Raw genomic sequence first — 13,970 nt, 5'->3', positions numbered from 1 at the left:
GTGGTCCCGAGCCTCTACAAAGAATGCAAGGTAAAAGTTGTACAGACTCTAAAAGATGCAGAAACCATTGCATTAACTACTGACGGTTGGACGTCTAGGTGTACGCAGAGCTATATTACAATAACAGCCCACTCAATTAACAGTAACTGGGAAATGGTACATTTTGTACTGCAGACACGCCCACATTTCGAATCCCACACAGGTGTAAACATCGCTGAAGTTTTACAAGCAGCAGTCACTGACTGGGGTCTTACGAAGCCAAACCACGGCATCGCTATTGTGACAGATAATGCGCGTAACGTGGATGTGGCTGTGCGCGAGGCAGGATTTGAGCCGCACATAAAATGCTTTGCACACACAATAAACCTATCTACCCTGGCTGGCCTCTGTGTTGCGCGTGTCGCTCGTTTAAATTTATACTGTTTGTGTTTATGTAAATTTTTGTGCATTTACATGCCTCTGATTTTGTGACAAAATATTTAGCAGTGTTACTGCATTGTTTACTGTTTATTATTACTGCAGTGCATAGTGCATAATATTATTTATTAAAATTAAAAACATTTAATTTGTTTCTGTAGTCTCGTCTCCTTCTCGTGAACCCAGTCTCGTGTCTCGTCTTGTGGGATAAGTGTCTCATCACACCCCTAACGCAAGGTTGTGGGTTTGATCCTAGGTGATTGCACATACCGAAGTTTTAAAATGTATAGGTTAATGCAATTTAAGTCGCTTTGTAAAATAAGCGTCTGCCAAAAGCGTAAATGTAGCTAGAATTTGAGAGAAAGAAACTAAAAAAATCCAAATACCTTTAAAAGGAAGTGAACAGACCAGACTGATCTCATGGGAACCTCTTTTTTTTTTAAGTAGCTAATTTGTATTAAGATGTACAGTGTGAAAAGTACAAAAATGTATGATTATTAGAAAAAAGCCATAAAACCATACCTTGACATAACCACCACTGGAGCAAAAACAAATCGCACCAAAACATTTTAATTTGATCGTACAAATTAATATGAATTAGCCACTTACGAATTGCCTTGAGATTGTGTTGAAACAAAGTTAAGAGACAGATGTATGCATCCATCCAAATTCCAGAAATATCTTGTCAACTGGTTAGTGATTCAATCCAGCAATCAGGCCTATTCTTTATTAAAATGTTAAATGAAGCTGTCAGAAGATTGTGTTCCCCATGTAAAAGCTTCTTCAATGAAACTAGGAACAGTGAATACACAATGAATATGTCAGTGACAGGAGGCTTTTAGTATTAAACACACACAAACTTCCACTCAATGACCAAGCATGCTTCATTGATTACCTTATCAGAGGAATGTCAAACCAGAAACACTCACCTATTTCTATTTCTGTGCGAGGACAGCGTTTCTGCTTTAGAAAGGATATTCAAATGACATGAGTTATCTCACCGAGACAACACTACTACAACAACCTAACAAAACACAAGCAAAGGCCACCGAAGTGCTAATAGACGCGTGCTCTCATCTGAACCGGAGCATCATTCATCCTAAGACCTTTCAATTGTGTGAAGCTACACCATTAACATCCTAGTATATGTGTGTGTGTGTGTGTGTTTATGATGGAAAATGGCCATTTCCTCCTCTGGTACCCTGCCAGATTTAAAATGCAAAGATTACCGGCTCCTGTGACACTTGCGGACCTATTTTCAGCCTCATTTTGTTTTCCGGAGGAATAGCGCTGCATGTGAGTGCATACATCTGAATAGCTTTTGAATTGTATTCCTTTATGTGTCCAGCATCCAATCCCTCTACATAACATAGATTCTTCTAATGACATAACATAGACTAAAAGGACACGTAAGGAAACAATTATACATCTTTATTCATTTCCACTTGAACTGCAAACCCTCAGAAATAAGACTAGAGGAAAATAAACACGGTTACTGCTGATCCCCTATTTCCTTTAGTCAAAGACTAAGCCAGATCTGAGACAAGATTTAGCCAAAGTCCTTGCGGCACATAGAAAGCGCAGAGTTAAGAACGGTAAATTGAGGTCTACAGAAACAGACTACAGTGCAACACAAACAATAAGACCCGCAGACACGATGCTCGGTGTACAATATCATACCGTCGTACAGGGATACAATGTCTTGAACACTACAGATAAGGCTTAGGTGATGTGAAGCCAGGGCATTTCAGAAGAGCTTACAGTTTTGTAGAAGGTTACGAATCTATATCAGACCTGGAGAAAGAGATCATGCAAGGTGAGAGAAAAAGAAAGTTGGACATAGAGCTGTGTAAAAAAGAAATGCATCAGTAAACATAAACAGAAGCATTTTAAAGAGGATGTGCAATGGTGTTTCATGCATTCTGATTTCTTTACAATGTTAAACGTGCTGGCTTCTCATGCTTGACATGGTCAACTAGTCAAAAAACGAGTTGGGGGTATGACATAGTATTTCTTTGCCTAAATACACTCCCCCAACCGTTCGCATAGATTTCGGAAAGTTTTTTTCGAACAAGAAATTCTGTTATGTAAAGTCATTTAACTTTAATCTAAAATTACGTACAAATGAAGAACATCACAAACAGCGATAACCTTGTGTGGGGAACAAAACAAGTCGTTTATGTAGAATCTTTATTACTATTATTTATTTATTGCAGCATAAAATCTCTAGTTGCAAGTCGTTGTTTTTCATGGAAATAATATTGCAGAATTCAAAATGTTTTGTTTTATGAAAGAAAACAAAGAAATAAAAATAGTAATAGGTAGGAAATGGTGGTGAGTGAGGATGACAGCTTTTTTTACATGTTTTTGTGAAATATTTCTTTAAACAGAATGAAATGCTAGAGCACCATTTCTTTTAAATTCAGAACAACATCTTCGTAACACAAGTTTCCCTGAACAAATGTGAGTCATATTCTTGCACACTGTTTCATTGACCTCCCTTCTCAACTCTGTGCATCTCCACGGCTAAAGCTCCCAAACTTTGACAAGTTCACCAGTAAACATTGATCATCAGCTAGTTGACAACTATCCCTATGAACTGTCCTGCACTGATACCCACCAGTGGTTGTGCTTTCCACTTGTGTTGCTAGGATACACAGCATCCAGTGTGAATCACTATAAGCGTGTTATTGGTGCAGGCCTGACACTCAAAGGCTTTGCACCATTCCACACAGTCTGTGCTCTAAAAATACTTCTGTATGCGAGAAAAGTCAAAACACACAACACGAAAGCAAGGCAAATAAAAAAGGGTATCATTGTACCTAAAATACAGAGTTATACAAACACAGGAGGTTAAAACAGTTATATTACAAAACAGCAGTTTAAATGCATCACACAGCTTTAAACATGCACACATTTCTTAATGGTTTATCACAGTCAAACCACACACACACACACACATATATACAAAAAACATATTTATCATTACTTTCCATTAACTTAATCTGAATGACGAAGAACTCGAAATGCTAGATACATTTAAGTAAATAATTAAACAAAAACAAACTTGTCAAATATGAATGAAACAAGAATAATGTTGACTCTAAACAGGTTATTTCAATATGGTAATGCACAAAAGATGTGGGACAGTTGTGATAACATTGTGATAACATGCACTTGAGAGCTGGCAAACAGACCAATGAGAAATGTCTCCTTTGAACCATTACTAAACACAATGAGAAAAGTCTTAATAGAGAAATAACTGAGAGAAGAATTCATGACGCAAGTAACAGCAGAAACAGTTTACAAAAAAATGAGGGGGAAGACTGTTGCAAATGATGCATGAAGAGTTCTGAGTGCGCAATGAATGATGCGCAACATCGCATCAGTTTACTGACACAACTCTAGAGCGGGACCTCTGTTGACTGACAACGTCATTCGGGTGGGCGGAGTCAAATAAACCATAACAATCATAACACTTCTTAACATTTCCTTTAAAATAAAAAGTTATAACTACTACTCTTACTACTGTAAAATCTCAATGGGTTTCTACAATAATTGCGTAACACGGTGTAACGTTATTACGCTTGAAAATTCTTTAAAAAAGTTTTGCTTAATTTTGGCTTATAACAAGACGTTATATGAAACCCATATGGGAGTTATAAGTTCTCATCGTGTCTGTATTAATAACCCTGAAATTGCGCCTATTTAATAGTTTAAATTCACGTAACAACGCGACGCGCGTGACAGCGCACACTGATGCACTGCACTGCGTTACAAGGAGCGAATCCAATGCTCGTCGCGGGACCGATGCAAAAGACAACTCTACCTCAGAATACCAACACATAAAACATCAAACTTACACGTCTGTCCCGCGGTGTATGTCACTTACGCCGATATAACTTCTGACGAGGAAGTGTCCGACCCCACCTCCGCGAACATAAACACACTCCACAGCTGGCAAGAAGCTCCGAGGCTTGTGTGCTGAAGTATGCTTGGTTTATCTCGGTGTATTGTGACGTTTAAGGGCATGCAGCACTGATGGGTACGGGCTGAACTCCAATCTGCAACTAGAAGAGGCAGTGTGCAGCATCGGCGCTGTCAGAGCTGAGGTAAACACTAGGCATTATGGGAACCTGGAGGAGCAACGTGCTTTACCCACGTGGGGTGATTCGCAGCGCCATCTACAGGTTATATAAATAAACATACTAACACAGCACGGTACCATTGTAATTACCTTGGCATTCTTATATAACTAATATATACCGGTAATATACACAGGCGAATACTTATAAGTATTTTTATGGTGTAGGCTTATATATGACACACATATTTTCAGAATAGATTACCACATGTTAAATGGTGTAGTATAGTATATTTACTGTAGTAAACTGTAAAATAAAAAAATACATTGAACACCTTGATGCCAGGCAACACAAACAAGCAGCTTTTATGAAGGCTGGTAACTAATTCAGTCTGTAATTAATCATCATGAAGTTTTCAAACCCAAAAACATAGTGAATGTAATGTGGCTCTGAAATAGAACAGAAACCACGTGGCCAACAATCCCTGAACAGACCACAACACTGGTGATTTATTATTCTCCTGTGTTCTTTATTCATGTGGCTACTGGTAAAGTGTCCATAAATCCCATTGTTATATTCCTGGGCAGAACCTTGTAAATCTTTAGGAAAAAAACATGAATAAATACTTTAATACTGTCTTTGCTCATAGATCCTTTACAAAAGGATATAGTAACAAATATGATTATAAAAATGAAAGCATTGTTGCAGTGTTCTAGGATTTATGGTACAAAGTCACATGGCTAGAGAGATGAGGCAGAACAGAATAAAGGAACAGAAAACAAAAGAATAGACCTACAGTATGCAAACAATTATTCTCCTTGGTCAAGCATGTCCATACACAATACCACACCGGGACAATGGATAATTCATTAACAAAAACAAATACTCCCTCAAACTAGTTCAGTATCATTAGAGTGACTACAAACTGTGGTTAAATATATGCATGCAGAATGCAAAAAATATTCTTGTATTTTTAAAAGAAAAACATATTAGGGCTGTCAAATGAAAAATTGCGACAAATCAGATCCAGAATAAAAGTTTGTGTTAACACAATATATGTCTGTGACCTCTGCGTGTTCATTTTTGATTTATTAACACTTACATAAACGTACACAGGAAATTTTTACATGTATTTCTTTATGTACAAAGCATTTAAATCATGTATAAATGTTTATACATTTTTACATTTTATGTATTTTTTAATATGCCTGTATCATAAATAATCATAAAAATAACAATAATTTATGTGACCATTTATTCGTTGATTGTTGTACTGTGTCTAATATTTTGAAAGCCAAATTGTTAAATTCTCTCTTATTTGTAAGTCGGTATTTATAAAAGCATCTGATAAATAAATGTAAATATAAACATCTGCAAAGGTTTAAGAAAAAGGCAACATGGGCATAAATATATTCAAGAACACTACCGGCGCTTTGCATTTTATTGTGATGTTACAATAAAGGTCTGATGAACTGGACTTGTTTATTGTTTTATACTGTTATATGAGGTCTACTTATGACGTTTGCGTGGTTTTAAAATCCAAAAACATCAAAATCAATAAGTAATAGGCTATTTTCTACCCAGGCCAGCTCTGCAAATGCTCAGTTTTAATAGGCGTGTCGCATTGAAGACACTTTGAAGTAAACTCCCACCGCTTTGATTGGATAGCAGTTTGCGTAACCGGAGGCTTCTGTGAATATGGTTAGAGACGTAACGTTAGGTTACAAATAAGCACCATTCACAGTCACAGTTTCGTACGGCATCAGTATTATCTGGAGACCTCTTGTGATTTGTAAATGACCTCCCCACATCAGTATTTCATGTGACGCAATCGTACGGCATGATTTTACTAAAATTTACTGACTTATTTCCCGGAAGTGAAGGCAAGCTTTGCGTTTAGTTTGTATAGCCTATCGTTGTTTCGCGAACCCGAAAAGAGATTACTGCGATCACGGGTCTCAAATGTTACGAGAGTTACCATGAATAAACAGACGTGATACTTCCGGTCACTTATGGATATCAACTAGCACCCGAAATAAAACGCAAAACAGCTTCTATTATTCGCAAACGGTGTTTAAAACCTTGAAAAAATATGTATGAGCCCACCAAAGGGCAGTCGTGGCCTAGTAACGACTGAGGTGCCCTTGAGCAAGGCTCCTTACCCCTACTTGCTCCCCGGGCGCTGCAGTGATAGCTGCCTACTGCTCCGGATGTACGTGTGTTCACCAATTGATGTGTGTTCACTACTCTCTGGATGGGTTAAAAGCAGAGGTCACATTTCGGGTATGGGTCACCATAACTGACAAACAGGTCACTTTCAAATCACAGGGATCCCGATTCGCACGGGCATAAAGGTACAGTTTGCATAAATCGCCGCTAGTGGGCGCACGATCAAAACCCAATAATCGCGTAGCTTTATGAGGCTTTGTAGAAGCGTTGAACTCCACCGCTGATGGTACCGCTGCATCAATTGGACGGGAAATCATGAAAGCGGAAGAGGTAAAGTAATAAAGTTTTATAAATGTTGCATTTGATGAAATCATTTAATTTCATTATAATTAATTAGACTCGAGTAATGTAAGGTTTATAACTAAATTGTTAGTCATAGATGTTACAGTAATTGTCCAATTCGATGGTGTGATAACACTGCGCAGTTTTAAGTGTTCAAATCAATCATAGTAAAAGCTTTTTGAACGTGCCCACATCATTTGCAATAATGCTAGACGGACCGACGGTAAAAACTAATTCCGCATCGGTCTACTACAGTGTCATGCGGTCACTACATCAGTAAAGGCGGTAACAAAGGGTAACACGGATATGACGCCATTGACAGGCAACTAAACAGCAGTTGGAAACACTTGAGATATTGTAAGGACTCAGCTGAATAAAATATAAAACATTGAACTAATAGTTTTTGTATATTTTATTGCAAAATTCTTACAAACTGTACCTGTAAGTTCACAGACAACCTCTGCAATTAATACAAATGACTAGAGGTCCCCAGGTAATAATAATAGTGTTGCGAATAGTGTTCAGGGCACATCAAGAGATGTCTAACAAAGCATAGTGACGCATAGTACAAAAATGTTTTACTCACATAAGATTGCTGCGCCATTCTTATCGGATCCAATATTCCTAATATTGGAATCTTACTGAAGGTTATGCAATATTTGTATTCTTCCAAAACCAGGGATGGCACAATATTTAGCTATCTTTGCCGGTGTGTTTGTTTATTGCTTGCTCACTCTATCTGGTTCCGTGCCACTTGTGGTACTTCATGTGCAAACCAGTGGGTGGGGCTAGAGAAGTAGTCGTTGATATTTTTCTGTGGAGGCGGTGTTCAACCTATCAATGTCGTCATAGATAGGTGCATTCCAGAACCTGGTGTTCACTAAGGCCTGGTGTCAATAACAGATGTAATCTCTGTAACAAGGGCGCTTTCAGTTCTGACTCTTACAGGATGTTCGCGTGAATACGATTCCCTCTTATATAACAAAAGCTTGGGTTAAAATTGTGATTTTAATTCATGCCTTCTATAAAGAAATCGTCCACTTTCAACATTCATTTTCTTGATATTTACTCACCCCTGTAGTCATTCAAGATGTTCATGTATTTTTTTTCTTTAGTCGAAAAGAAATGAAGGTTTTTGATGAAAACATTCCAGGATTTTTTATTCATATAGTGGACTTCAATGGACTCCAAATGGTTGTAGGTCAAAATTACAGTTTCAGTTTAGCTTCAAGGACTTTAAATGATACCAGACAATGATTAAAGGTCTTATCTATTGAAAAATGATATGCTTTATAAACACAAATGCTCGCCTTGCTCTGTTCTTCGATGCACGTTCATGACTTCACGTAATACGTAACTGCGTTATGAAAGGTCACACTTGACGTTGGCGGAACTTTTGCATAGGTCAGTCGTTGACCTTTTCAACGTAATTACGTGAAGTCATGAACAAGCATCGCAGAGCAAAAAAGGTGCATCGCAAATGATGAACACGCATCACAGAACAGATCAAGGCGTGCATTTGTGTTTATAAAGCATATACATTTGCATTTTTTTTAGAAAATGGCCGATCGTTTCATTAGATAAGTCTCTTATTCATCTTCTGGTATCGATTAGTCCTTGAAGCTACACTGAAACTTCAACCGTTTGGAGTCCATTGAAGTCCACTTTATGGAGGAAAATCCTGGAAAGTTTTCATAAAAAACCTTAATTTCTTTTCGACTTAAGAAAAAAATACATGAACATCTTGAATGATTACAGGGGTGAATAAATTATCATGAAAATGTATGTTGAAAGTGGACGATTATTTTACACTCATAAATAAAAAGAACATATATATGCTGTTGTGACAAGGTATAAGCTCAAAGAACAGCCTAAGGTTAGACAAAAATGAACGCAGACTGGAAGAAAGTGTGTGTGTGTTCATGGGAAAAATAGAGCCTTCACAATGCTCCCCCTGGCAAACAGAAAGCTCATATGTTTGATGAGTGTGAACGTTAGTCTTTGCGATACCAAACATCTCTCAATAATTCTTTTTGTAAAGTGGGAGTGTGATGATGTGAGCCCGTGCAGACAATGGTCCCAGGCGTTGGTGTCCAGGTGCTGTGGAAAGGAGCAGATGTAGTTCATATTGAATCAAATGGAGAAATAATTAAGAGAAACACAAAGAGACACGTGAGCATTGGCTGTCTGAGTTCTCCTAAATAGAAGCAGAAGAGAGAATATAGGTCATTGGTTACTCAATCAGGTGAACTGTGACTCAATAATGTCACCTCATCAGAGAGATGGACGACATAACTGCTGGCACTGAGTTCACATAAAGATGCAGAGAGAGCAACATGTACAGTACAGCTAAGGAGGCAATACCTTGGTAAGATCTTTAAATAAATTAAAGGAATTAATTAAAGACTTAACAAGACTCACCCTGAGAGAAATCCTGAGGCGTTGATAGATCAAACAATGATATAATATAATATACCCTTGCTTTGATTTAATGCTTGTGGGGGTGGTAACAAATTACATTGTGATACAATCAGATATTAAACTATGATGAAAAGCTATTAAATAGCAGAACTTTGTAGGGGAAACACAGACGTTTGGTCAAGGCAACCAAAAGCATCAGTATAATAACACAAAGTCAGAGAGTAAGAGAGCTGTGGAATAAATAGTTTATTTTCAAACTATGCGATGACACACTCATAGCAGGTGTTTAAAGTCTCTCATGCACTGACGCAAGCTACTGTTAAAGGTATTGATTTTAATACAAATGAACCAGTGTTGATCCTCAACATTTCAAGAGTCACCCATTCTTATATTAAATCTGTGAATAAAAAATGGCCTCACATTATAGAGATGCAAATCATTACAGCACTAACACTTCAAATGAAAATAACAGGTATATTCCAAGTTCTGGAGATAAGGGTTAAAGTTATTGCACTGAGAATCTTTTTGCATCATCTATAGATTGAAATTTTTTCCCCATACTTGTAATGGAGTTGATGGAATTTCACAATATGATATATTGTGCTGCATTTAAATATCCTATAATATTTCATTTTTATTATTATTAGGAATGTGTTACCGGTCATGTTGGACTTCATGCAGCGCTGTGCAGGATTGGAGAGCATACAGATCAGTCATGCCATACGAAAACAAAATAAGACTTAATAATGAAATTAATGAAAATTTGTTTTTATTAAATATTCAGTTAAATGAATGGGCCCAATAATTTTCATACGATTCAATCAAGTTAGAAGTTTCAATGCCAACTTGATCTCACGAGAATTCATACAGTAAACATTTTGTTGTTAGATTGTGTTTTCACTGCTCAATATCAGTTTACAGATTTAAAAATGTTAACAGCACTAAATTCCAACATTCTATAACAATTTCAAATTGGATTTACATGTAAACTGAAAAAAAAAATCAAATTGAAAGAAGGAGGACTGAATAAATTAAATTTAACTCTTCATGAACAATCCCTGAATATATACAGTATATATATTGTGATTCAACACAAAAGCTTCATAAAGACATTGATCCGCAGTTTGGGTATCTAATCATAAGATCCATTTCATTTCATGTCTTATGGTTGGTTATACAAAAGTGCTTATTTTTTCTATTCATTGATGTTATTCTGGAAAATAATGTGAATAAGAACATTCTTACACACGCAAGCTACATTTGTAGCGCTGAAGCCTCATGATCAAGCTGTTTGTTTACTAGTTGCTCTGAACATGTAGACAGAAGCTGTGTAGGAGGACGCAGGACGACTGTCTGGAAACAGACTGTATGTTCATTTGCTGAATACTTTTATGTACAGTCCCAGAAAAAAAACATGCTCAGAAAGTAGGTTGGATATTACTGATTATATGACGCTTGCTGAAATGTTCCAGCAGTCGCGTTGTACTGCACTGCAGTGTTGTTTATTTAGCATCTGACAAGAGGCATGTGAAAGACAACCAAGGAGAAAATGAGGGCTGGCAATAAAACCCAAAGGACAGAAATAAAGTGACAGAGTGTTGAAGCCAGAGTGGTTGAAAAAAAGCAAGCGTAAGGGCAAAAGGAAAAAACATGTTGGGAATGATGTGAACATTCATCACTTCCTTTGGCATCTTCCTTACTGTTTACATTCACAGTCAATTAACAAATGAGACGGGCAGGTGTAATACAATGAATCACACATTCTTTGCTGTGCTAAAATGTTTGTACCTGTCAATAGTTTTTACATGTAAATAGCTTATACTCATGTACGCTGGTAAATAAAAGCAACAAGTCACAAGAGTCTGTGGGCCCTATTGTACACCCGGTGTAATGCGGCGCAAGGTGCGGCACAAGTGTTTTTGATAGTTTCAGCCTGACGCAGTTCTCATTTTCCTGTCCTGCGCCGCATGGTTTAAATAGCAAATGCATTTGCGCCCATTTGTGCACCCATGGGCGTGCTGGTCTAAAAAAGAGGTGTGTTCAGGCGCATTATTGGCGTGCTGCTTTTTTGAGAAACTGAAAATAGACCAACCCAAACTTGGTCTTAAGTGTGTTTTTGTAAGAACGCGGCAGTAGAAACTGCACATACATTCTGCTTATTACACACAAAGAAACGCGAAGCAACACACACACATGCCATATGTTGTGTACATAAAGATAAAAATCCGGCTTGTCCTGTAGATGGTTTATTTAACGCTTTAACCTCACACATGAGCAGATGCGTTTCCTCTCTGGAGAAGCATCCAGTCTTTGCTCTTGCAAATTGTGCCTTGTAAATAGCAAATCCACCATGGCACAAGCGCAACTGGCTCTTAAAGGGAATGAGAGCTGAGACTCTGATTGGTTTACAGCATGTTTTGCCCAAAACACACCCATGACTCATTCAAAGAATAGGGGTGACCATTTTACCCGTCCTTAAACTAGCAAAAGTGGATTCCGACACACCCTGAGTGCACTTGTGCCTTGCGGTTTAGACCACAGGCTGAGATCATTTAAATAGTGCCCTGTGTGTTATAGGGATTTCACCACAATGACTTTTACTGTTATCTTTATTTACATTTATTTTAAGTCGTTCAACACACAATGTTTTTTTCTTCTGTTTAAGAAGACGTTTTGTGTCTCAGTGGTTTTGTGTCAATACAATGGAAGTTAAAGGTCTCATGAAATGGCCTTGTTTATTGTTTTATACTGTTGTATGACGTCTAGTTATGACGTTTTTGCATGATTTTTTAATTAAAAAACATCAAAATCAATAAGTAATAGGCTATTTTCTAAATGGGTTTTGAAGCCAGTTCCACAAACGATCGGTTTAAATGGGCGTGCCCCAGTGAAGACTTTATACGAGACGTAACGTTAGGTTAGCCATTCACAGTTTTCGCACGATATCAGTATTATCTGGAGACCGCCTGTGATTTGTAAATGACCTCCCCACATCAGTATTTCATGTGACGCATTTGCAATATTTACTAAAATTTTCTGATTTATTTCCCGGATGTGATGGCAAGGCTTTGCGTATAGTTTGTATGACCTATACTTGTCTTCCGTTTAATGATATATGACCGTCCCTGTCAGCATTTGAGACCAGTGATCCGGAACCGGACAAAAGATCACCGCGATCGCGGGTCTCAAATGTTACGAGAGTTTCCGTGATAAATTTACAAACGGGAGACTCCCGGTAATTTATGGATATCACCTAGCACTCAAAATAATACCAAAACACTTAAAAACAGCCGCCATTATTCGTAAAGGGTGGATAAAGCCATGAAAAATGATATTTGAGCCCACCAAATCTTAAAGGCTTAAGATCGCAGACAACCTCTGCAAATAATACAAGTGACTAGAAGTCCCCATTTAATACTAATCTCGAGTGAACATTGCTCAGGGCACATCAAGCGATCTGTACCAAAGCATAGTGACGCATACTACAACTTTTTTTATCACATAAGATTGCTGCACCATTCTTATCGGATCCATTGAAAGCGCAGCACTGCTTTTTAATTTTAAACACTCCACAAATCCTGTGTCGATCTCTGCCTTGTTCACGAAGGAATCCTCTGAGAAATGAATCAAGCAAACGCTCCCTGTTTTTTCCCACATGCGCTGGAACCTCTTTAAAAATAAACTTTAACCACGCATACATAATATCGGAGTCCGAAGGAAGGTTATGCAGCAACTGTATTCTTCCACAACCAGGGATGGCACAATATTTAGATAACCTTAATGGCAGGTTTGTTTGCTGCTTGCTCGCTCTACCTGGTTCCACGCAACTTTTTGCTTCAGTACTATCATGTGCGGACCAGTGGGCGGGGCTAGAGAAGTAGTCGTTGATATTTTTCTGTGGAGGTGGTGTTCAACCTATCAATGTCGTCATAGATAGGTGCATTCCAGAACCTGGTGTTCACTGGTCCTGGTGTCAATAGCAGATGTAAGCTCAGTAAAAAGGGCGTTTTCAGTTCTAACACTTACATGAATACGATTCCCTCTTATATAACAAAGCTTGGGTTAAAATTGTGATTTTAATTCATGCCTCCTTGTGGGCAAATGTTGTTTAGTTACCAACTTTATTAAAAATATATTATTTTGTGTTCTGCAGAAGAAAGAAAGTCATAGAGGTTTGGAATGACAAATGGTGGGTAAATGAAGAAAAAATATACAGTGTTGGGTGAACAAGACCTTTAACGACAAAAAATGTAATATACGTGATACATTTTATTATAAATAAATACAACGTTACTTTTTTGTATTTTTCACACATTTATTTCAGACCTTTATGTTTGCTCTGTGTGGAATACATGTTTATTGTGTCTAGCAAAAGTGAGATGCAGAATTTTCGAATGCCGTCAAAACACGACTCATTCAACTTAACTATCTATTTAACTAACGTACACAACTTCACCGAACACAAAGTCAATTCAATATCACGGAAAATATTGACATTCACTTGTATGCTGAAAATTGGAGAACAGACAATAATTT

The 13,970-nt window shown here is 37.6% G+C and overlaps 1 protein-coding gene across 9 annotated transcripts in view; it reads right to left on the bottom strand.

The window, feature by feature from the left end:
* enox2 (ecto-NOX disulfide-thiol exchanger 2) overlaps positions 1 to 4,524 on the bottom strand; it is a 238,919-nt gene extending 234,395 nt beyond the window's left edge. For 8 of the 9 annotated variants that reach the window (XM_056769092.1, XM_056769099.1, XM_056769097.1 and 5 more), the window contains exon 1: positions 4,281 to 4,524. The gene's annotated coding sequence lies outside the window, so the exon portion shown is untranslated. The remainder of the gene's footprint in view (positions 1 to 4,280) is intronic. The other variant, XM_056769093.1, reaches the window with a different exon arrangement.
* Between the last annotated feature and the right edge of the window lie 9,446 nt (positions 4,525 to 13,970).

This window comes from Triplophysa dalaica, chromosome 16 (genome assembly GCF_015846415.1).
Source record: "Triplophysa dalaica isolate WHDGS20190420 chromosome 16, ASM1584641v1, whole genome shotgun sequence".
Taxonomy (NCBI): Eukaryota; Metazoa; Chordata; class Actinopteri; order Cypriniformes; family Nemacheilidae; genus Triplophysa; species Triplophysa dalaica.
This window is presented reverse-complemented; position numbering and strand designations above follow the sequence as displayed.